Here is a 23,662-nt window from a genome sequence, read left to right as displayed (position 1 = left end):
TAACACTGTGATATTATTTTCTTGACAGTTACGCACATTTTAGCCCCCAATTGTCATTACTGCAATGTACAAATCAATCAATCAATCAATCAATCAATCAATCATATTTATACATCATAGCAGCACTCACTTGGCACTTCCTTTTATTTTTGCTGATTTTAACTAAAAAAAAAAAAAAATTACAAAACAACTTTTTATTTATTATATTTTTACTGTAATACAGTAAAAATTACTGTTAAGAATCATAATTTAAACAATGGGAAAAGTAAAAGTAAAATGTCCAGAGGTGTAACATTAATGAGAATAGAGGGGTAAAATGTGCTTAAGTGATAAAATGTCACAGGGCAAAAAATCTTAATGGTTCTAAATGCATGCTTCATTGTCTTTATATGCAAAATAGAACTGCATTATTTTTTAATTTTTTTGTATACATTTGGGGTTAAATATGACCAGTGCATGTTCTAGACACATTTGTAAAAATCATCCTTAAACAAGATAAACTACTTGGAAATCAAAACTACAAAACATTATAAGGTACTGTAGTGAAAAATAGTAAAATTATCATGGAACAAGTTCATTTTTCAAAGACCAGTTCAGAGCCCAAGTTTTATCTTGACCATTCCATAGCCCAAGTTGTTTCTTGTTTAAGCATTAACCTCTCAAAGTTCTGTTAGATGAATGCTTAAAACAAGAAAACAAAACAATTTACCAATGGGGTAAGAAAAACAAAACTTAATTCTAAATATATATTTTCTGAAAATGAGTTTAAATTTCTTATGCAATTAAGGTAAATTTATCTTGTTATATGGATGCATAGATATTTTATCTGGAGAACAAGACATAACACTTTTTTGGAGTGTGTTCACTATGCTTTCACACACACACTCTAACTGAGAGCCCACTGCACCCAGAATATGGTCCCCAGTCTGGCCCTTTGCAGAAAATCTGTGTTTCATGGCACTGCACCGCTTTTTAAATTGCTTTTCGGATCTGAACAAAAGCCAGTGATCCAAAGCCCATAGAAAGTGGAATATTTCACAAAAACCCACAAAAGTATTTTCTTTGGCCGTCCTGACATATGAATGGCAACTTTAACAAGGTTAATGAAGAAGACATCTGTAACAATAACTGGAAGTAATATTCATACATCATAAAATGTGTTTCCCTTTCATGTGTGTTTTTGTGTAAGCCTGGCCCGTGCAACTATTTCATAATTAATTAAACAAAACATGCCACGGTGGGTCACCGGGGGCAGGCAGAGTGATCTGTCAGATGGGTGTTTGCACAACTGTGGGGAAAACGCACCCAAACGGGCTGGGGAAAGAAGCCCCGCCCCCTGGATGAGCCACACTGCTAGTGCTAAAGCTATGCTGGGCTCTCTCAGGCTCTGAAGGGGGTTTGAAAGGGGAGGTGACGGATATGCCAAGGAAAATCTTTCCATCTTAAAGTCTCTGAGCCAGGACTGAGAGAGGAGGGGGCTGGTCAAATTTTGGATTTAGGACCTTGCCAGGATTTAAGCGGGCATAACAGGCATAACGCAAAGCAGTGACATTTATGACACTCAGAATGTTATGTAAGAAGGGAAAAAAATGGTCCTTGACTGGTCTAATTTTTGTAAAAGGGTACACATGAAATTAATATTTTATGACCAAAGTAGACAACAGCTTATGATTAGAAGTTGACAGATATGGCTTTTTCAGTTAAAAATACTGACCTTATTTAGTGTAGTGCCATATTTATTTTTGACAGGAATGAAAATGAGGCTGTTAGGGATAGACTGATAGTCTCTTCAAATGGCATGCACTGTATAGAGCTGTTTAAAAGATCACATTTTCACAACTTGTATTTTCCTGGAGATTTTTGTCTACTGATTATTTTTTTTTTTTTTGGAAATATGTTTTTTAAATTTTTCATCACCTGCGCAATCAACACCAATTTAAAAAGAACAATGCCTCACGCTCTTTCCTGTCAAAAATTAAATATGGCACTATTCTCAATAGTTCATATCTAGAGTAAGGTGGTTTGAAATGAATACTTTAGAGTTGCTGAAAAGAAATGAACATTTATTTTATACAATATTAACTCAAAATTCACAAAACATTTTTGAAAACTTCAATTTGTTTATTATCTATTGACAAGGCTATCACTTCTATTGACATTTCTGTTAATCGGCAAAGTGGACATCGTTATTGGCCAATCCGATAATCTCAGAATGTCCCAATAACGACAGATTAAGCAGTATATATATATATGTATATCACTACAAGATGATCACATGGGAGGTAGGCATATTGTTTCCGATCCTTCCTGCACCCTAGGATCGGCCACATTTTGTTCAGCATGTTTACTTCCCCCTGTGGATGGACCAGATGTGCATCAAGTCAGCAGCGTGAGAGACCTGGGTTCTGATACTGTGCTGAAACCAGGAAGTAATCGCGTAACTGCATAATCGGTGACTAGCGTGATTCGGAGTTTTAATTTTTCCCTCTAAGATTACATTTTTACTCCACTGATGGTTTAGGTTTGGGATTTGGGATGGGGGATACGGTTATTAAACATGCATTCATCTTCACTGTATTACAGCCTGTACAGATGAAAACAACTTGCTTCAAACCTTGCTTTTGGTGCCCCTCCATGGAGATTACACCCAGAAAAACCACACTTACCGCTTTGGGGGCAGTGTTTTGAATTTCGGTAAACACAGACCGATTTTAGCTAAAGAAAATTCAACCTACTGATCACGACTTATGATTTTTAGAAGTTGAGCTAATTCATCACTCAAGAAACAATGATAAGCTTTTTTCCAAAGCAAGTAAGTGGCCTCACTGCCTTTAGCCTTAGAAGGCAGCACCCTAACCATCCTGAGACCTCATGGCTAATATGGAGTGGTCTAAATAGGCACAAACTTTGCCTGTACGGGAGACTCAACACACAACTGATTTCAACAGTGATAGCATATTGCTAAGCAAACAACAATACTCCAGCAAGCAAAAAAAAAAAAATTATATATTATATATATATATATATATATATATATATATATATATATATATATATAAAATAAGAGCTCTGGAAATCACCAACCCTGATCCAAATTCTCATTGTGTCCTCGTCACCTGATGACACTTCTGGGAGACTGGAGCCTGACAAGTCAGCCAGGAGAAAAGCAAAGACATGACGGAAATGAACGAGTGAAGGAGAGAGAAGGAGAGTACTGAGTCATGAGAGGATGGTTAATGAGGCTCGTCAGGGGCTGATGTATGGAGTTGCGTGAGGGCGCAGCTTGGCAGATCACTGCCGCTGTAAGCCCCATTAGAAACAGACAGTGGAGAACTGGAGCAGAGGGAAGGACTGGGCAGGGGGCAGCTAATGTTGCCACATATATGGCCTGCACGCAACAGGGCTAGGAGGTATGAGCAGGCATGCAGGTGTGAGTGTTTGGAAGACAGTTTAAAGGCTGTTACACTGCTGTGAAGATAATGCTGCATTTTAGGGTACTGTGAATCAGTGTTGGGGAATGTTACTTTTAAAAGAAGTGTGATACATTATTGTCACGAATAAAAGTGACTAATTACGTAACGTTATTATGTTCTATGAAAATTAATGCATAATTTTTCTGTCATCAATTTGTGTATGTCAAATTATTAAATTAAATGAATTCACTCTTTTCAAGAATGCTAGGTTTTTGATCTGGACAAGTGTGTGTTCCCATTATTGTTTGCATGCAACAGCTAATGTATATTCCTATAAAGACATTGCATCGCTTACAATGTAGACAGCTTAACTGATTATCATGTGAACAATCTTTACCATGCTATATGTCAGTAAATAAATAGAATTTTAATGTGTTACATTTTTTAAAGAGTATCTCCGGCATTATAATGAATATTCAAAAAGTAACGCATAGATTTACTCATTCAATTATTCAGAACACGTAATGCATGTTGTAAAGTGTCACCCCCGAAACTGTTAGGAGAAAGGTTTGTTTGAATATTTGCTTGTCAAAAATGAATCTAGTCATGATGAAATGATCTGAATATATCATAAAACAAAAATAAACCGTAAAAGCAGAAAATAAAAACTCCATTTAAACTGTTACTCCAACTAATCCCTGAACAAACTTCAGCAGGTGCACACAGACAGATGCACAACAACAAAAAAAAAAGCTCCCCTGTGTGACAAAAGTATAATAGATCTATTGACAGGACTTCCTATTTTATGAGTGTGTTTAACAGAATTCCTTGGAAAAAACAGAGCTGTAAAGATAACATTTAAAGCCCTCCTTTCAAGGGAAGTATCTGTCTCATTATCTTTTTCCATGCCAGCTCATTTCCACAGCCTTGACCCAAAAACAGAAGGAAAGAGAAGATGATGAGAGAGAGGAGTGCATTAACGTTTGTTTTCATTGCATTGATTGTTATCACGTGTGATTGCAGGTTTATGGTCAATCTCATCTATCTGTCTTCATAAACAGCAGCCACATTAACGTGGGCAGCAATGGGTCATTCAAGAAAGACAATAATCATCACACACATAAGTTTCTGCAAAATCTGGTCTGTGTTGACAGTTTTGATCATGCTCTTCCATTGACTCATAGAGGATGTGTTTCATCAACGACTCCTGCGTCGCACATTTACGCCTGGAGTGGCACATGGAGATCAAACGGCAAAAGTCAAACCTTCTAACAAACCCTTCAAGCAAATCCGCTCTCTGTTCATCACCCTGGATGACACACTCTTACCTCCACAACATTTCTTCCTCCAGATCCTGTGGACAATTTGAGAGACAATCTACCAAATTTTAGTGAGATTTTTTATTTAAAACAAGAAAAAATTATTTGCTAGTGGGGTAAAAACAAAATAAAAATTATTTTTCATTACCTCACTAAATTTGGTAACATTTCTCTGGAAACAAGACTTTTATTTTAAGGATGTTTAGATGTTTTTACAAAAAAAAAAAAAAGAAAGACAAAAAACTAATTTTTTTGAGTTCCCATCAATGAGAAAGAAAGAGAGAGCGTTAAGTAAAGCCAGATCTGTGGTGTGGAGAATTGACCGTCTCTGCTAAAGCAATCAAGACCATGCTCAATAAATCTGCATAAAGAAAAAAAGACACCAGCCTTTTTCCTAAATGTGACACTGGCTGCTTCAGTATTTTGAAAGAAAACAATAATTCTTTAAGCAGGAAACAGTGTTCTTTGTATGACGGGACCATATTAAAAGGTCCTCATCATTTTTGGGGGATGGCAACACCAAGACACTTCAGCTCATATTAAAAATAATGTTCCCAGTTCAATACAAGTTGAGCTCAATTGACAGCATTTGTGGCTTAATGTTCATTACCTGAAAAAAGAATTGACTTGTCCCTCGATTATAAAAAAAAAAAAAAAAGGAAAAAAAGAAGCAAAAATCAAGTGTAAGGCACTTACTATGGAAGTGAATGGGGCTAGTCCATAACCATTACGTATTGTATATATAAACAACACAAATATTACAGTACATGTGTTAACATGATTTTAGTGCAATCAAATTTCTTACTAATCTTAGCAGTGTAAAGTTGCATTCAATATTATAACTTAGTTATCATGATGACGTAAAGCTGGTAAACCGTGTAATCTGGTAAATTCCTCATTTTATCACACTAAAATCATATTAACGTGTATAATGTCTACATCTTGTGGCTATACTTTTGAAACAGTGAGTACGTCAAAATTAATTTGAACATAATTTTAACAATTGCCCCATTCACTACCATTGTAAGTGCCTAAATATACCAATTATTTTTTTTAAATGTTATTATTATTATCATTTTAAATAAACAAACGAAGGACGAGTAGTAATTTTTTTGTGGTAATCAATGTTATACCACAAATGCTGTCGATTGAGCTTAACTTGAATTGAACCAGAAACATTCCTTTAAGATAACCTCCCAAAACACTTTTGGGCCACCTTTGGTAAAACCGTTTGTAGACCGTCATCGCAGTGCAATTATATGAATACGTTTTTCCCATGCTTATCTATTGTGGCATCAGCCATTTTAAAAAAAAACCCGCCCCTAAATGGCCAACCTGGTCTCACAGTGAAAACGTGACTCTATATACATTTTTGCATAACTTGTTATATGTGTCTCCAGGTAAAATTCCCTGCACTTTCCAGGTGAAATGAACACTAGAGGTGCTACAACAACTGTGCGTTTTATTCACTTTCACTCAAGTCATGACTTTAATGGCTGATTATGCTTTATAAATACTTATTTTTCTCTCTATTACTAAGATCCTGCTATTTTATGATATCCACACACTTTTACTCAACACATCTTTTGAAAAACAATACATTTTAATGCTTGTATTACAGACTCACCTACATATATACACTTATTCCAAAAGGAATAGCTTGTGCAGTAGCTCACCTGATAAGGCGTAGGACTCTGAGATGGAGGGCCGCACTCCAAGTCCAGTCATGAACTCAAGCTGACATGTGATATTACAGAGTCATAGAAGTGGCACGAAGTGAGGCTCTTGCTTCAGAAAATGTGCTTTTTCATTTCGCTTCTGCATTTTAAAACACTAACGATTAGATTTACGCATTATTAAGGTAAGGATGTCTTTTTTAACTTCTCGTATATATTTTAAAACACTAACGGTTAAGTTTAGGCATTGATTTGGTAAGGATGTCTTTTTTAATGTCTTATATTTTAAAACTGTTGGTTAGGTTCAGGCAGAAGTTTTAGGTTAGTAAGGTATGTTTTAAAAAAATATAAATATACCTTAAAATCGCGTCTGAATACTACACCATTTACTTGCTTTTGGCGCCCCCAGCTGGACATTTCACTGGAAACCTGCAGCCAAACGTGATATACAGCGCGTACATTTTGAATTGCAAAAATGTTGTCATGTTCATGTAAATTTCATGAGACCAGGATGAAATGACACATAAAAACAAAGCAAACTGTGGTTGGTCGCTTTACATGTCAATCAAACAATCTCTTCCTGTCTAAGTGGGCAGTTCTTGGCTAGTATAAACTGTTATAAGTGCTAAATGTAAAGTGGACCAGACTGAGACCAGACAGGATACTATTCTGCAGCCAAGCAGGGCAAAATGTTTGGAAGCTTGCATCTTCCCTCTTTGCAGACACTGGTCTCAGAATGAGAACTCTTAATGGAGAGTTTTAAGAGGATGTTTTCTCCCGCTTGACTGTCATGGTTGGGTGCCTATGCTACAAGCTCATATCTCTGAAATCTGGTTTGTCTTCAAGACTAAACCCTTCACTATTCCCTTTGTTCTCTTAACTGTTGACGCTTGTCTTATCATTCACTTGGTTCCCCTCTTTTTTTAGGAGACACACACAGATATCTCCAAAAATGGTCTCTTTGGATTGCGTCCAGCTCATGACGAGCTCTTTCCCCCACTTCCTCCTCGTTAGAGCAGGAAGCCTCTGCGGCTTTGCTAAGAGCCACTTAAACTGGGATCTCTCTCTGTTTGTCTTTCTCTCTCTTATCCTCTTCTTAAAGCACCAAAAACAATCATAGCAGTTTAATACACCACTTTTTCTTCCATCTATCTCCCTGTTTTGGCCCCAGTTTCAGAGCTAAGCACTCAAACGCAGCTATGCTACATGGTGTTATCCATACAGCTTGATCTTAGCCTATCGGAGTCTTCAGTGGGGGAGGGGGAGGGGGCGTGGCCATTTATAAAAAGCAACTCTACAGACCTCATCTAATTAGAACCGCCCACCAACCTCAGCTGCGGCAGGATATGTGCACCCCATCAGTCAAGTCTAATTGAGTTTCTGGGGGGAATGTGGACACACGAGTCGCACCCCTACCCGCAACTTTGAATGATCAGCAGGGGCACTATTACGACATATGTGGTCAAGCTGGTGAAGTTAGGGATTCAATCGTGATCAAAAACCTAGATCAAAATAACTTCAGTGTTAACACCCACCACAAAATGATGAAAGCCCAGTTTTGATTTTGCGCTGCTTAGATATTTTTCGTTGTCGTTTTTTTCCCCTTTAATGACTCAGCCCAAATTGCTGCAGAGCTTTTAGGATGCATGCGGATAAATTACAACCACATTCCTCAACAGGCTCCGAGCAGCACAAACTCTCCTAGTCGCTCCTAACGATCATGGCTAGACTGTTGCAGATCCTTATTTGCAAAAACTCAGGAAAACAAGCAATGTGAAATTTTACCATTGTATGAGGAGATAAACAGCACCGTCAACATGCCAATTGGTAGGGTTTCTATGGCAATGGATCTTAACAGAACAGGCCCCACCCTAAACAAACTTTCCCGACTGCTAGCATGGAAGCACTTGGCTTTTAAAAGAGCCCATCAGGCTATTAAATATTTGTGGAAAATTGTCCTCTTTTAAACATGGAGTTTCATAAAACCCTTCACAATTCTTAATGGCCATTATTAATCTAATAGGCCCTGAATGAGCTGTTAGACTCGTAATATGGCTGCCGATTGGCATAGACTGCAAGTGAAAGAGTCTGATCCATCCGAGTATCTTTTTCCAAGCCAAAGTTCAATTTGAAACAGATGCCATGGCTGCAAATGGAATGGGTTTTGACGCAAGTGAACACGCAAATAAAGCCATCAGAAAAGCAGTGCCGCAGATTGACAGCTCCCCTCTTGGCGGGATAATTCATCAGCTTGCCGATACACTGACAAACCTCAGAAATATTTAGCTGAATTTAGACTGAAGCCTTAATTTCTTTCAAATTTTTGGGTGAACTATCCCTTTAATATACAAAAAATAATGGGTAGAGGGGGGTGAATTTGGAGAGCTATGATTAAAAGATTTGGTGTTATGGTATTTCAGCTCAGCTGGCGCAGTTAATGCTGTTGTGGCTCCGTCGATGTAACACAAGCCTGCAACGAACTCGGGAACACAACAATCTAAAGCTCTGATTCGTCAGAGCGAAAAATCATAATAAATCTGCCGAAATATTTAGTTGTTTACTTTGGTAGCCTCCAGCTGTGACGGCTCAATCCCGCTTTTGATTTCATCATTTGGGGGTATTTATTTCATATATTATTCTTCCTCGTTCTTAAGTTCTTTAGGAGTCAAATGCGCATGGAGACGAGCCCTTGTTCCAGGTCTGGAGTCTGATGCGCTTTCACACATATTTGCGATGTAAAGGAGCGAGCGAGCCCTGGAACAGACAAGCGTGGGGCACCAAGGGCTCATCTCTCAATGCTTTGAAGACAGGGCTGTGCTTTCCCTCGTTCTGGATATTTAGGGGTTGGTTGAGAAGTTTTGTTGGTTTAGCCAGGTTTTCAGCACCCCTTCAGGATTAGCACTCATTGAAACAAGGTATTACAAAAACAGTGTTTCGAGAGTGGGGCTGAGAAAACTGAATGCAAAAGGAATCAAAGCATCTGAAAACTAGATTTGTACATTTTCAGACAAAAATGTGGTGGTACTTGCCTATTCAAAACTCGCCGCCATGATGCTACGATGTTGTGGGTGGCAGCAAGTGCGTTGCTATGCATTTGCTAAAGTATTCAGTGTTTTTTAAGCATTAAAAGAGCCCTCCAGGTCTCTAAGAAATTCTGGTCCTTAGTTATGGTTTGTGTCCCTCCTTCAAAGTAAGCCTGTTCATTTTTCATCTGATATTTTGTCTGATGGGCAAAAATCTTAACTACAATCACTTAAAACAGCAAGAGGACAGGTATCATTCATGTCGGGATCACCCAAAAATGTAAATTCGGTCATCATTTACTCACCCTCATGTTATTCCAAAACCTGTATGATTTACTATCTTCTGTGGAACACAAAAGGGGATGGTTTAAGGGTTTGTTCAGATCCCTAACCCTAAGTATGAGCTTCAGTAAGCACGACTAATTACAATACACCCTTCAAAAACCAATACGTGGCCAGCCTATGACATCTTTGTGTCTCATCTTCAGTCTCCGCCATGTGTTTGCTTAAGGGAGTGTTTGTTCACAGACGAATCCCGACATCTACATTAAACTGTCTGAAAGCACCCACACACCTTTGTGACTCTTAGATGACTACTGCTATTACTGATAAACATTATAAGATCAATGAAGCGAGTGAGTAACTAAAAGAGAGGGGGGGGGGGAGAGAGAGAAGCTCGTAATGTAAAGGCCTACTTACAACAGACATCCGAGGCAACTCCATGTGCTTTCATTAATCATGCGGGTTGTGGGTATGTTCCACCATGTTTACCCCCATTTCCTGCCTGTTTAAATTACACTGCACTTATGCAGCCCTGGATTCATGGCCCTGTCAGCCTGCAGCCTGCCCCACTGGGCACAGGCGCACTGCAGTTGCCAGCACAGCACATCAGGGGGCTCATCCAGAACCAGCTCCTGTTGATCTAAACCAATGTTCTTTCCTAAAGAGCCCACACAGGGAACTGATGCCAGGCCTGACAGGTGTGAGTCTGTGACTCATCACAAAGGTCTACGTGAATCATGATTGAACTCTTGATCTGTTAGTAATCAAGTAGGTGGAGGAAAAACATTGTTATATCAAAGTAACGCAATATTTTACCTAATGATACTGTATCGTATTCTAACGCCAAGAATCAATATTTTAGTTACAATTTTAACATTAATATTTTTGGGAAAAAATTGATTGAGCACCATTAACAGCAAGTCTGTAACAAGACGAAACTGCAGCAATAGGCCAACTAACACTTTTTCTATTCTACCAAAATATAAACTCCCAACAATCCAAGAATATTCGTTTTATTTTTTTCATTTGTAAAGAGGTCCATACAGATCCTCTGTACAACTAGACTACAAGGATTTTTGTGTAATGATAAACTTTTTTTTTATGAAACCAGCCTTTTGATGTACTAAGTGACTTTTGTGGCTCTATGACAAAGCAAAGCAGGAAGTTCAGCACTTGTTGTGCAAAGCATCAAAGTCCACAGAATAAGAATGAGAAACAAGTGAGAAACAGATCACAATATTTCAGAGTTTCAAACTGCAAAATACTAAAAGAAAATATTATTATATCGTGATGCACATTTTTTATAGTATCGTATCACTCTGCCCCTGCTGATGCCCATCCCTAGTTTAAAGGGGAACAGTTTGTCTAAAAAACAAACAAAAACAAGCCATCTTAACACTGCAAAGTAAAGTCACATCAGGAGGCTGCATCTGAACTGGCATATATACCAAGAAAAGGTGCATTTACATAGGCTGTTCAATGCTGCTCAGAGGTGGCATGAATGCATTAACAAATCAATTACAATGGCATAAATAATGCTGTGTTACTACTGTTTTAAACACAAAATTATGAATATAGAAATATTAAATGAATGAAAATTCATGAGTGAAAATTAGTGAAATTATACTTTTAAATATGAAACTGTAAATTATGAAATATATGCTCTATCAACAGCAAAGTTGAACTCTTCTATTGTTTTAGGGTCACTTTTGACCCGGGACAGGTAAAGAATGCATTATAAATACTGCATAATTTTTGGTTCTGGAACCAATCATTGTGACTTTGTCAAAACAAACAAAATACAAAAATACATATTTTTGTACATGATTGTTAAGAGAAATATTAATTTAAAACAAATTGTTCCTTCCATTGTCTTAACAGGTCAATTTTGACCCATATAGGAAGAACCAGTTGTGACCTTTCACTTTCGGACTTTTTGGATGTTACAGTATGCAGCTAATTTAAAAATTTTATTTTTCAAATGAACATTTTCTCACATTTTAGCCCCTAGCCCACTGGGTACTGTGTCTTTCCCACAAATTGTAGTTTCCTCTCAAACGGGGTTTGTGCACACATGCACATGTCCACACAAACACACACAAGAGAGTATTTTTTACAGTTTTGAACAGGTACAGTAATATGTTAAATAAGTTTACCAACATGATTTTGACTGCTGGAAAAGGCAAAGATTAATTTGTGAAAAAGGCATGTACTAAAATATTTTTAACTTTAAAATGTAATCTGTTCATTTTCTACATGCAGTTAAATAAACTTAAACCGAGACATTCTTTGCCAATGTTTGCCAAGTTTTATTTTTTTATTTTTAAATATTTAAAAATGATGTTAATAATTTCATTTATGTAAATAAATGATGTTAATAACTACAATAATTATTAGATTTTCAACACTGGGGGTCTTTAGTGCTGTTGTACATTAATAAAGAGTTCAAGCAGTTTGAATGGTTTCAATGCAGGTCAAATATGACCTCAATGACAAACGGTGGGTGCATTTATTTTAAGACAATATGAGGGTTAAGGCTGCTCTGATGCTGCATTAAATTTACACAGAACCAAAGCAGAATCAGATCAGCCTTTCATACTAGGGACTGAGGTGTGTCAGAGCAGGCAAAATTTGGTCTGGCTTTTATGTGGCATTGTGTCATAACACAAAACTGTGTGCAGCCTTCAAGGAATTTTCCGGGTTCAATACAAGTTAAGCTCAACTGACAGCATTTGTGGCATAATGTTGATTACCACAAAAATTTATTTCAATTCGTTCCTTCTTTTCTTTAAAAAGCAACAATCGAAGTTACAGTGAGGCACTTGCAATGGAAGTGAATGGAGACCAATTTTTGGAGGGTTTAAACAGAAATGTGAAGATTATAATTTTATAAAAACACTTGTATTAATGCTTCTGTTAAAACTTTAGTATCATTTGAGCTGTAAAGTTGTTTAAATAGTAATTTATACAGTCGTTTTAGGGTTTGTTGACATTACATCATCATGGAAATTAGTTATAATTTCACACAGAAAAGGTTTGTAAGTGATTGTATCACACTAAAATCATGTTTACATGCATATCCTTTATGTCTTGTGGCTATACGTTTGAAACAGTGAGTATTTTAATGTTAAAAAATTGACCCTCATTTACTTCCATTGAAAGTGCCTCACTGTAACACAGATTTTTGCTTTTTCTAAAGAAAAGGTGGAACGAGTCAAAATACATTTTTGTGGTAATCAACATTATGCCACGAATGCTGTCGATTGAGCTTAACTTATTGTGTAGCAGGGTGTGGTCATGTGTCTGTCACTGGGGAGAGAGGAAGCAGTAAGGACCATCACCTGGTGATTAATGATGCATAACACCTGTTTCTCGTTACAGTGACGACGGAGATGGGCTTGAAAAGGCTGCCGAGAACGCCAGTGAGGGAGAGAGAGTCCCAGTCACACAGACCTGACATTCCGTGAAGCTAAACGCTGCAAAGCTGCTGAACTTAGATATTTAGGAGTTTATGTTGTCCCTTATGACTACAGCTAAAGTAGATACCTTGTTGTGAAGCTGAAGAGTAAATGCCCTGCTGTGAAGCTGAAAGCCAAAGACTATTTGTTACACTGGGAAAAAACCATTAAAGCTTGATTTACCTGGACTGCCACCCCGCTTCCCGCTTCCTTATTGTTGAATCTTCTACACTTGTATTGAACCCGGAACATTCCTTTAACTCATTTGTGTAAAGACACCTTAGCAGAGTGCCGATCAGACAGAAAACAGAAATGAAAAGTGATTGAACAATGAATGAAGGTGCGCTGAAAAAGAGGGAGGGGAAAAGGGAAAAACAAAATGTACAGTTTAAGACTGCAATATCACAGTTTTGAATTGCAATAAACTAAACATGAAGAATCACAATATTATTGTATATTGAGCCAGATATCGTTATAATATCATATCGCCAGGTCCTTACAGATTCCCACTGCTAGTTTAAAGGGAAACAGATGCCTGAAATAAACAAGTAACGGAGTGCCAGTCGGATAGGAAACAGAAAGGTAAAGTGCATGAACAACAGATGAAGGTGCGTTAAGAATGTGGGAGGGAAAGTGGAGAAAAAAGAACAGAGGACTCAAGGCCTAACAGATTATTTCTGTTCCAGCCCTGAGGTCATTAATAATCAATCTTCTCTAGTTCATGTTTTATTCAGAGTGACCCGTAAAATGCAAGACTCTCCCCTATTTATACAGCTGGCTTTGTGCTGCCAGATCACAGCCAGATGACTTTGGCCAAGGGCAGTTGAGCACCGTAATTTTCTCCTCCAAGACTGTAAACTTTACATACTGATCTAAGATCAGCACTCTCAAATGTAAACAGCAGATTCAAACATTTTGAGAGAGGAGGTGCAACTGGCCACATAACATAACTGACAGCAAATTTCATCAAACTTTGACTGCTCATCATTAACAGCTGCAATGCAGGAGTGGGACGTCCCGCAGCTGTGGAGTGTGTCACGGATGATTGCATCCTAACAAGGATGAATTCATAATGAGCTATTTACACTAACATAAAAGTACCATGGTTACCATAGCTTTTTGGACATTGTACCATGGTAATACCATGGTATTCTTCAAAGTACCTTTGAGTACCAAGCAAATACCATGCTATATGTATATGATAATCATTCAGTATCATGATATCAGCTCTAAATAGGGTAAAATGTGTTAAACAGAGCTGAAAGTACTACAAATCTTATTGGTAGCAAAATATTTAATAACTGAACATGCAAAGGGCAGGGGATGCGTACACATTTGTAACCAACTAGAGTTCAAATTCTGTGGACGCAGATTTTGTGTGGGCCTAGTCATGACTTAATATCACTTAAACTAAACTATAAAGTCCCTATTAGATGTAGGACACACAATAATTTTGTTTTTGTTCCTGAAAACGGCAATTCGTCTGATAAATGGGCTGCGTTTTTTGGTGAGTCTATTGTCTTTGTTGGCTCTGTGAGCTGTATGACTGAGTGGCTCTTTCAGCGGCGGCTTAATCACCTTCCTGCATTCCAGTCGTTTAAACAGAGATGCAGTAACATCCTGTGAACAGCTCAAACCAAATAAAACAACATTACGCCATAAACAGAGAGGAAAAAAAAAACAGGCAAGGACGACGAGTAATAAAAGAAGCATTGACCACAACAGAGGACGAGCTGGCAGTAAGACCTAATAGGGTGGTCTGGCAGAGTGTAAGTAATATATGAGTGAGTTCACAAGTGTGTGTGTTTATTATGGTTCTCTTGTGTATTTGCATTGTCTGTGTCCTAATGAATCTATATACTGGTAATGTTTTGTGAGTTTGTGTAAAACTTGGTTGTGCAACCTTCGATTTTTCTCGTCTGTGTTTGTCAGCAAGTATGCCTTGAACTACAGTAACCATAAAAGAAATAGGTCACCCCAAAAAATGTTCTGTCATTATTTACTCATTTCGACCCATATGACTTGAGGTCTGCTCTGAAGTTAAACCCTAGAACCGACCCAGAGAACAAATTTTTCTTTTGAGTTGGTTATTTTCAATGAACCAGTTGAATTAGTTCACAAATTGGACGGAATGATTTATTAATAAATCAGACTAATTTGTTCACAAATTAGAGTTTAATTAACTGACTCAATTCTCCGGTTGCAGCAGTCCTTGAGTCAACAGCTCAATCGATGGGAAGGTTATCAGTGAAAAATGATTTAAATTTCACTCTGTTCCAAACACAAAGCTATCATGTGGCATCAAAGACTTGGAATATTGTGAGTCTTATGGACTACTTTTATGCTGCTTTTTTGTCATTTTTGGAACTTGACAGCCATAGTCATATGGTGAACTGTCATATGGGGGAAAAAAAACCTGCATAAAAATTCTTCAAAGTATCAACTTTTTGCTCCACAGTACGTCATACGGGTTTGGAACGATGAAACAATGTCATTTTCTATATTTAAATTAAAACAGGAACTGCACTGGAGCCTGAAATGTGTTGGGAAACAGACACAAAATGGAAAAAAGGGAAGAGAAACAGATATTGGGAGCAATTAAGAGAAAATAAGAGAGTGAGTGATTAAGAGAAAAGAGACAAAGAGGAAACACTATGTCTTTATGTAGTACAAACCACATGAGACACAAAGGAAATCAGGGTAAAAACCCAAAGCCCTGCATTACCCAACTCTGTGCCAACTTAGAGTGCCAGGCCAGTAAAACGGAAACCCATAAAAACTGTTAATTAGAAGATCAATGTTTAGCATCAAAGAAAGGGCACGGGCTCAAACAGTGTGCGGACCCTTGTAAATACTAAAGCACATTTTGAACGCAAGAGGCTGTCATTAAGGGACTGGGCAAAGCAGATATCAACCTCAATTCTCTATGGGGCTTGTTGGTGACTGCGCCCAAAGCAGAGACACAAAGGGCCATTCAATTAGTCACTAATAACTTGGTTTACAAGAATGATGATTAGCAAAAAGCCTTCTCCTGAATCGAGCCACTTAAGGGTCTATGGAGGCGCATATGTGCCATCAAAAGACACCACAAGTAAATTCATGTGGACGTTCCAAACAATAATGGATTGAACAGAACACACTAAATAGGCCAATAATGAGCCCAGACTTTTCTCATCAATTTGAGCATGTCATGGCCAACCAGGCCTGTTCTGGCATCTTCATAGCTGAAGGGATCTAAATGGGCAGAATTCAGTGCGGAGAGAACGCTAATGTAATGTGCTACACTCTCAACGCAAAGAAAAGAAGAGAGGTCAAAGAAGACATCAATCAAACAGGCTTGTGAACACCGGCAACTCTTCCAATCCGTCATCTGCAAGTGATTCCACCATCAGAGGAAGACCAAAAGTGTCTTCAAGCGGATTGTGTCCTACATGTAAGACATGTAACTGAAGAATGAGCAGTATTCGGCACATGTGGATACCATATGTATCTGAAATGCTAAATATCTCTGAGCTATTGGATTTGGAGAGGGAAAATTCTGATATATGTGTAAACGTTGAGTGGTAAAGTGTAACCGGTGAAACCTGAAATATTCATTATCTCTCCCTTAATGCGTCCAACTTGAAATCACTGTGTTGGCCAGGTCGGCCAGGTCGAAACAAAGCTACCGAGGTTGTCTATAGATTGAAGTAGAAGCACTCGAGAATTCCTTTGCTTCTCATTTTGGGAATACTGTGAGGGACAATGCGACGTCCTTAATGACAACTATAGGCATGGAAGCAGCCTCACAAAAAAACAAAAAAAACAACTGTAACTGATGCCTATTCCAAACAGTATTTACCACCAACAATTAAAGGAATAGGTTCACTCAAAAATGTGAATAACAGTCACTTTGTGTGATGTACTGTACATAATGAAATTTGTTATTCAGTCTCAAATCAAAAACAATTTAAATCATTAATAAAATGCTAAAAAAAAAAAAAAAAAAAAAAACTAATTTGGCTACTCCTACACGGATTACACAAACCTCATTGGTTCTTGAGACATGACATTTGATGAAAGTTTGATATTATTGATTTAGCCGCCATATTTGATGTTCATAGTTTATTGATAATTTGCTTTGAGAATGAAAAATGACTTACATTTTGTTGACAGACAGCAGTCACTAACTACGTTTCCATTCAAGGATTTTTTGTGAAAACGTTTTAGCGCATCAAAATAAAGCTGATGGAAATGCAAATTATCGCTAAAATTTCACAAGTGTCGACATAATATTTTTCCGTTTAACTCTAGTGCATAAACTATGTCGATACTTCAAATGTCATGAAAAAATGGTTTGGAAACACTTTGTCGAGAAAATATAATGTCACATGACAGAATTTACCCCAATCGTTAGCCTGTGTTAATCATGACGACAAGGTATACATCCTTGAAAGCCAACTTATTGTACGTGATTATGGATTGATCTTAATGGCATATAGATCCGATGCTGCAAACATGACACTTCCAGGAGTGCCAACACAAATATCTCGTATCATGCACATCGACAAGTGCACGGAGAACAAATTAATGGCCACTGTTTGCGATTAATTTAATCCATCCATTTATTTATTAAAGTTGCTTTTCCACACCATTCAAAATAATAGACGGCAGTCATGGAATTAGCCCATAATACAAAAAAAGTCTCGGTTACGTACGTAACCTCGGTTCCCTGAGATGAAGGGAACAAGACATTGCGTAGCAATGCATATGGGAGTGCCTTCTTACACGACCTAGTTGAAACCTCTCTACAATAACAGCAATATTCTAATATTGGCTATGGTGTTTGAGCCCCGCCTGTATTGGCGCGAAACTGTCCGCTATAAAAATAGGTGCACAGACACCATTTCCTCAGAATTTCTGACTGAGAACAAGGAGCGCATCGCTCGTGCCTCAAGAAATCTGAGTCTTGTAGTGCAGCTAGTGTTCGCAATGTCTCGTTTCCTTCATCTCAGGGAACTGAGGTTACGTACGTAACCGAGATGTTCCCTTACGACTCAGTACATTTCACATTGCGTAGCAACCCATATGGGGAACAGAATCCCATCACGCCGCACTACATGACATAACTTCCCAGAGAGGAAACATGGCGCCGCAGTCTTGTGGGATGGCGACCGACATAAGTATGTCGCAGTGAGTGATTCTCGTGTTGGCCAGGAGGAGAGCACTCATAACAAATATATGAACTATAGTCATATAGTATGAATTAACTCCTTATGAACCCAGTCGGGAAGGGTGTTTAGTTATAATGAAAGTGCTTGTGACTTTATGGTAACTTATAACGGCTTGAATGCAGGTGGTTGTGCAAATGATGGGCAGCCCGTACTTAAAGGGAAGGGCATAAGTATATATATTTGGCCAATGAATAGCAAGTGCTTTAAACAGAGAGGACTTGTGAAAAAAGAGACGTTACGTCTAGGTTGTAAAACATTGCGAGTATGATTTGAGAGGACCATCCTGCTGCAAAACATATGTCTTGTAAGGACACACCATTCATCCATGCCCATGAGGAGGCCATGCCTCTAGTTGAATATGCTTTAATACCAACTGGGCAAGTCTTACCCTGCGACTCATAAGCCATAAGTTCTTGAGGGAACCACGGGCTCCATTTTCCGCTTCAAAGCATTGCGCCCGTCAGGAGCACTTCAGTTGCATGGGGGAGTTCCTCCCGTCGGCGCGAGGCAGGCGCTGGTATGGCTGCTTCCGTCTGGGCCACGGCTTGCATGGCTTCACTGGTGGCTCGACGGTGGCAGTTGCTGGCGCTGAGGTAGCGGGCATGGGTCTTTTAGCCAGGAGCTGGCTTGAAACAGAGTGAGGGCGAGCCATCTGTGCTATGCTCCGTTTGGGCATAAAATGTCTTATAGCTTGTGACTGCTGCTGAGTCGTGACGTAACGCTCAGCAAACTTAATCCCTACGCCGCCAAAGAGGCCGGCTGGAGACACTGGAGCATTCAACAGAGATGTTTTCTCTGCCACTTATCTCCATGAGGGTCAGCCATATATGCCACTCCAGAATGACCAGGTTGCCCATGGACTTGCTGATGGCCTGCGCCATGACTTTCGTGGCACGCAGCGCTAAGTCTGTAGCGGCCCGTAGAAAGTCTCCGGATCAAAGCCTTGCTCGTCCATTTGTCTGAGGATCTTTGCTTGGAATAACTGGAGCACTGCCATTGCGTGGAGTGCTGATCCTGCTTGTCCTGCCGCCGAGTAGGCTTTTCCCGCCAGTGTGGACATCTGTCTACACGGCTTAGAAGGATGTATGGGCCGTGATTTCCATGCCCTGTTACTGTTAGAGATGTGCTGCTACCGCCTCCTCCACAGGGGGCTAGTTGGGCATAGCCATTCTTTTTCCCGTAGTCCACATTCGTGAGAACGGCGTCACTGCACATGCGCGCTGAGAAGGGCACATGCCAGGACTTAGATAGTTTGCTATGAACTTCAGGGAAAAACGGGGCAGGTCTGCGCGGCCGCCTGACATCGTCCGGACTGCAAGAACCACTCATGAAGGCGAGACTGCCCAGGTTCCTCTGGGGGAGACCACTCGAGGTTGAGTTCTTTGACCGCCCTTGTAAGGACACGAAGCATCTCCTTGTCATTGGCGCATACATGGTCCTCGCCCTCGCTGGGGGGAGGGGCAGTAGCATCATCCACTGACCACTCGCCTGATGCAGAGAGAGACATGCCATCACCATTATCCTCCTTATCATCCCCAGCGTCAGATCCACCAAATGAAACAAGACCACACGCTCCTTCAGAATGCCGGAGTTCATCTTGCACACAGCGTATTGGGAAACATGCACTTCGTGGAGATTGAGGGGCTCACAGCACATGTGCCGGCACAACATCAAATTCATCCTGCTCGACCTCACGGCCCCGCTGTGCCTCCTCGTGTGAATCCTCGGGTAACACAGAAGAGGCAGGTGGGAAGGGGCGAGAGGTTGAATCGATCCTCAGAACGAGGGTGATTCGTGAGCGAAGCGATCTGAGACTCATGTCCTCACAGTGAGAACAGTCTGTCTCCATGAGAGCTGACTCTGCATGGCCGCGGCCCAGACAGAAAATGCAGCTCTCATACTGGTCTGACGGCAGGATGTGTCTCTCGCACAATGAACACTTACGGAACGACATCTTGAAAAAAATACGAACACGTAATGGCTCTTTTAGATATATAAATATATTCATATTTATATAATTTATATTCATATCACACAAATTACAATTGCTTTTAAAGGACACTCTATAACTGCCGACGCGCTGCAGAGAATCAGGATGCTGAGGCCCATTCACCAGCAAAGCGTCAAGCGGCAAGGTGGAGAGATGTTCGCCAGAGCACTGCAGGGGTGTGGAGAGTCTTCTCGCTGTCGTGAAGATTCCGCCTGCTGACTTGTGTATATCGACGGGGAAGGTAGAGGGCTTCTATAAAAGAGATGATCACTGTCTTGAAGGAAGAAATTCTGAGGAAATGGTGTCTGTGCACCTGTTTTTATAGTGGACAGTTTCGCACCAAAACAGGCGGGGCTCAAACACCATAGCCAATATTAGAATATTGCCATTATTGTAGAGAGGATTCAACTAGATAAGGTATTGTAAGAAGGTATTCCCACATGCGTTGCTACACAATGTCAAGTGTACTGAGTCGTAAGGGAAACATATTATTTCTATGCACAAAATTATTATTTTTATAATTAAAAATAAATACACAAGACTAAGAGAAAATCATCAGTGTGTTTTTTTTGGAACACTAATATAACCCCATTCTATACAATTATTGTTTAGCTCGCTTTTTGAAAAAAAAAAACAAAAAAAAAAAACAAAAGCACTAAAATAACAATTACCAAATGAAAAAAATCATATTTTTAGACCTATACATGCCTTTTCTTTACACCAAATTAAATTAGACTTACCCTATTCTGTAGATGAAAAAAGTCAGCTGAATGACATTCTCAGAATGTTCTATACTTTTTTCAAGACTATAAACTATCAGAACTATTTGTCCAATGCTGAGTTCACTTTCAGGAAATGAGCTTTTGAACATTTTAAAACTTTTAAATATTTTAAATCTAACCCTCTTTACCTCAGATCGCATTTGCTGAGCTTCTTCAGAAAATGTAAATTGCATTATGACGCTATAATTAATTTTAGGTGACAATCAAATTCAGTTGGTCGTTAAAAGTTGCTGGACAAATATGCGGGACATAATGCAGTTGTGATGGCAATGCTTTAGATTAGTTGATTGTTCAAAATAGCCTATTGAATATCAGGAATGTAACCTATATGTAAACCCTGATATTACACCGCATCAGTTTTTCTTTAATAGCTGTGCACACAGCTATTACACATCAATGGATGGTCCTTATACTAAGACTTAAAGTTTCCCCACTACTTGGTGCAGGTTGCCAGCTTGAACAGGGCCATGACGTTTCACTTTCGGGTCGGAACCGGTGGCAACCTGCAATAGGCGCAACATCAGGACCATATTACAGTCCTATCAGAAGGACAACTGTTCCCTTTTGACTGCATTTATTTGTGAAATTAAAATGACAGCAAGCTGTCTAATTTCAATGAATTGTCTCAATACTCCCCCCATTTTACCAAAAATTCAGAGGAAAAAAAATTAGGGACATCTGGGAGGTGAATTAGCGATAAACACATATTTCTGTATGGAAACAGCTTAAGGACAGATTTCTTTTGCGATAAACCAAAACTTATGCGACAATATGTTTTTTTAGGCATGATGTAATCACGCACACCCTTTTTATCGATACAATGTCATTTGAATGGAAACAGGCAGAAGACAGCAGATTTCCCAAACTTTTTTTACGCATTTTCACTTTGTCGATAACAAAATAGCGCGAAAAGTGGATGGAAACTAGGCTACTATAAACTTGCATTATATGGCAAATACACCCTGTGAAGACCTTTGTGTGGTGTTTTTATTGGAGAAACATTAGACTGAGTTAATCGCAGAATTTTAAGCACAGCTTTCTAAACACCATCATTGAGAGTTAAGGATCATTGACCTTAGAGAAGGTCCTGGAGGAATAACAACCTACTTACCCAATCAGGATCTACTATGTCCTACCACTATCCTGAACACTGCCACCATCAGTAAGATCTCTAACCCAGCAAAGCAAGGCCCATCTAGAAGACACAGCTGCAGGAATTCAATCTGAGATCCACAAAACAAGACTGGAGGTTGAATATGTTTATTTAACGCAGTAGCCTCAATTGACCAGTAGCAACACTCGGACTGAAAAGGCTGTGAAACCTCTCAGTCCATTCGCACACTTGCTGATGAAAGCTACCTCTCTCAAAGGAAAATATATGTATAGACATCTCCCTACTTCATATTAAACAAGTACAGGGGGAAAAAGCCCCTTGGAAAGTGCCAAATTTTGGAATAAAGTTTACTTGCAGCAAACTAAAAATCTTAAACATTATTTGTTCGCTGGCCAACAGCTTGTCATCGGGCAGCCCACATAAAAAATGCATTTCAATAATGTAAGAGCGAGCCAAAAACCTGCCAAGCAGACAGTTCCCTGTGCAGCGAAACACATGAGCATTGTATGGGCCTTGGCACAACCACAGCAGATCACTCTCCTCTCCTCTTGAGGAATGAGGCCGATTTAAAGCGAGTATAATGTATATGCAGACTGCCAGACAATTTATTTTTCTGATGTTACGAAAAGAATCAGGAATGGATGCTGAACTGGGACGCTGAGACACAGGGACTAAACCCAGTGTCCATTTGCAGACAATTTACTGTTACGTTAGGTACGGCAATGGGTTCAAAGCGAAATGGAGTAAATGGATCCATGTATACATTTATTACAGAGAGAGAATCATCCATCATGGTGAGTCTAAATCCAGCCACTACCTCCTCAAACGCTTCTCTCTTTTGGCATCCAAATGCTGACACTCCTTTTCTTTATCGCGCCATTCCAGTTTCGCCTTTTCTACCCTTTCTCTGCTCTTGGCTCTCCCCCGTCTTTTAAATGAGCCCTGGGTAGCTTTTTGGTTTTCTTTTGTTAAAGTAATAGTAAATGACACTAATAAAACACAATATATTGGACTATTTATTTTCTATAGGAACACATTCCACTCAATAAAGAGGACTAATGGCATTTACACAGAGTTAGAGTGATTCTAAAAGCCAATAGATTTATAGACAGTGAGCGTTCGCGTCAGTGCGGGGCCTTGTGGGCCAGGCCAGATGGCTCCAATAATCAATGGGTGACAAATCCAAGTATCCGAGAAATCTTACAGTACTTCGCGCACACACTGCAATACATACAGTCAAACCTCCCTATACACTTTACAGAATGTCCAAAGTGGAGCTGTGTAAAAGAAGTCATTAAAAAGTAAAGTGTATATAAAGTTACATCTAAATCTATCAAGTCTTGTCATAGTGGTGCCATGATGCTATTTTGCAAATTAACAATTGGAATCCAT

General features: G+C 39.2%; 1 protein-coding gene across 2 annotated transcripts in view; it reads right to left on the bottom strand.

The window, feature by feature from the left end:
- Positions 1 to 23,662, bottom strand: part of LOC127436651 (ELKS/Rab6-interacting/CAST family member 1-like) — a 300,135-nt gene that overhangs the window by 8,227 nt on the left and 268,246 nt on the right. The window lies entirely within an intron of this gene.

This window comes from Myxocyprinus asiaticus, chromosome 47 (genome assembly GCF_019703515.2).
Source record: "Myxocyprinus asiaticus isolate MX2 ecotype Aquarium Trade chromosome 47, UBuf_Myxa_2, whole genome shotgun sequence".
Lineage (NCBI taxonomy): Eukaryota > Metazoa > Chordata > Actinopteri > Cypriniformes > Catostomidae > Myxocyprinus > Myxocyprinus asiaticus.
Note: the sequence above shows the minus strand (reverse complement) of the source record. Positions and strands in the feature narration are given on the sequence as shown.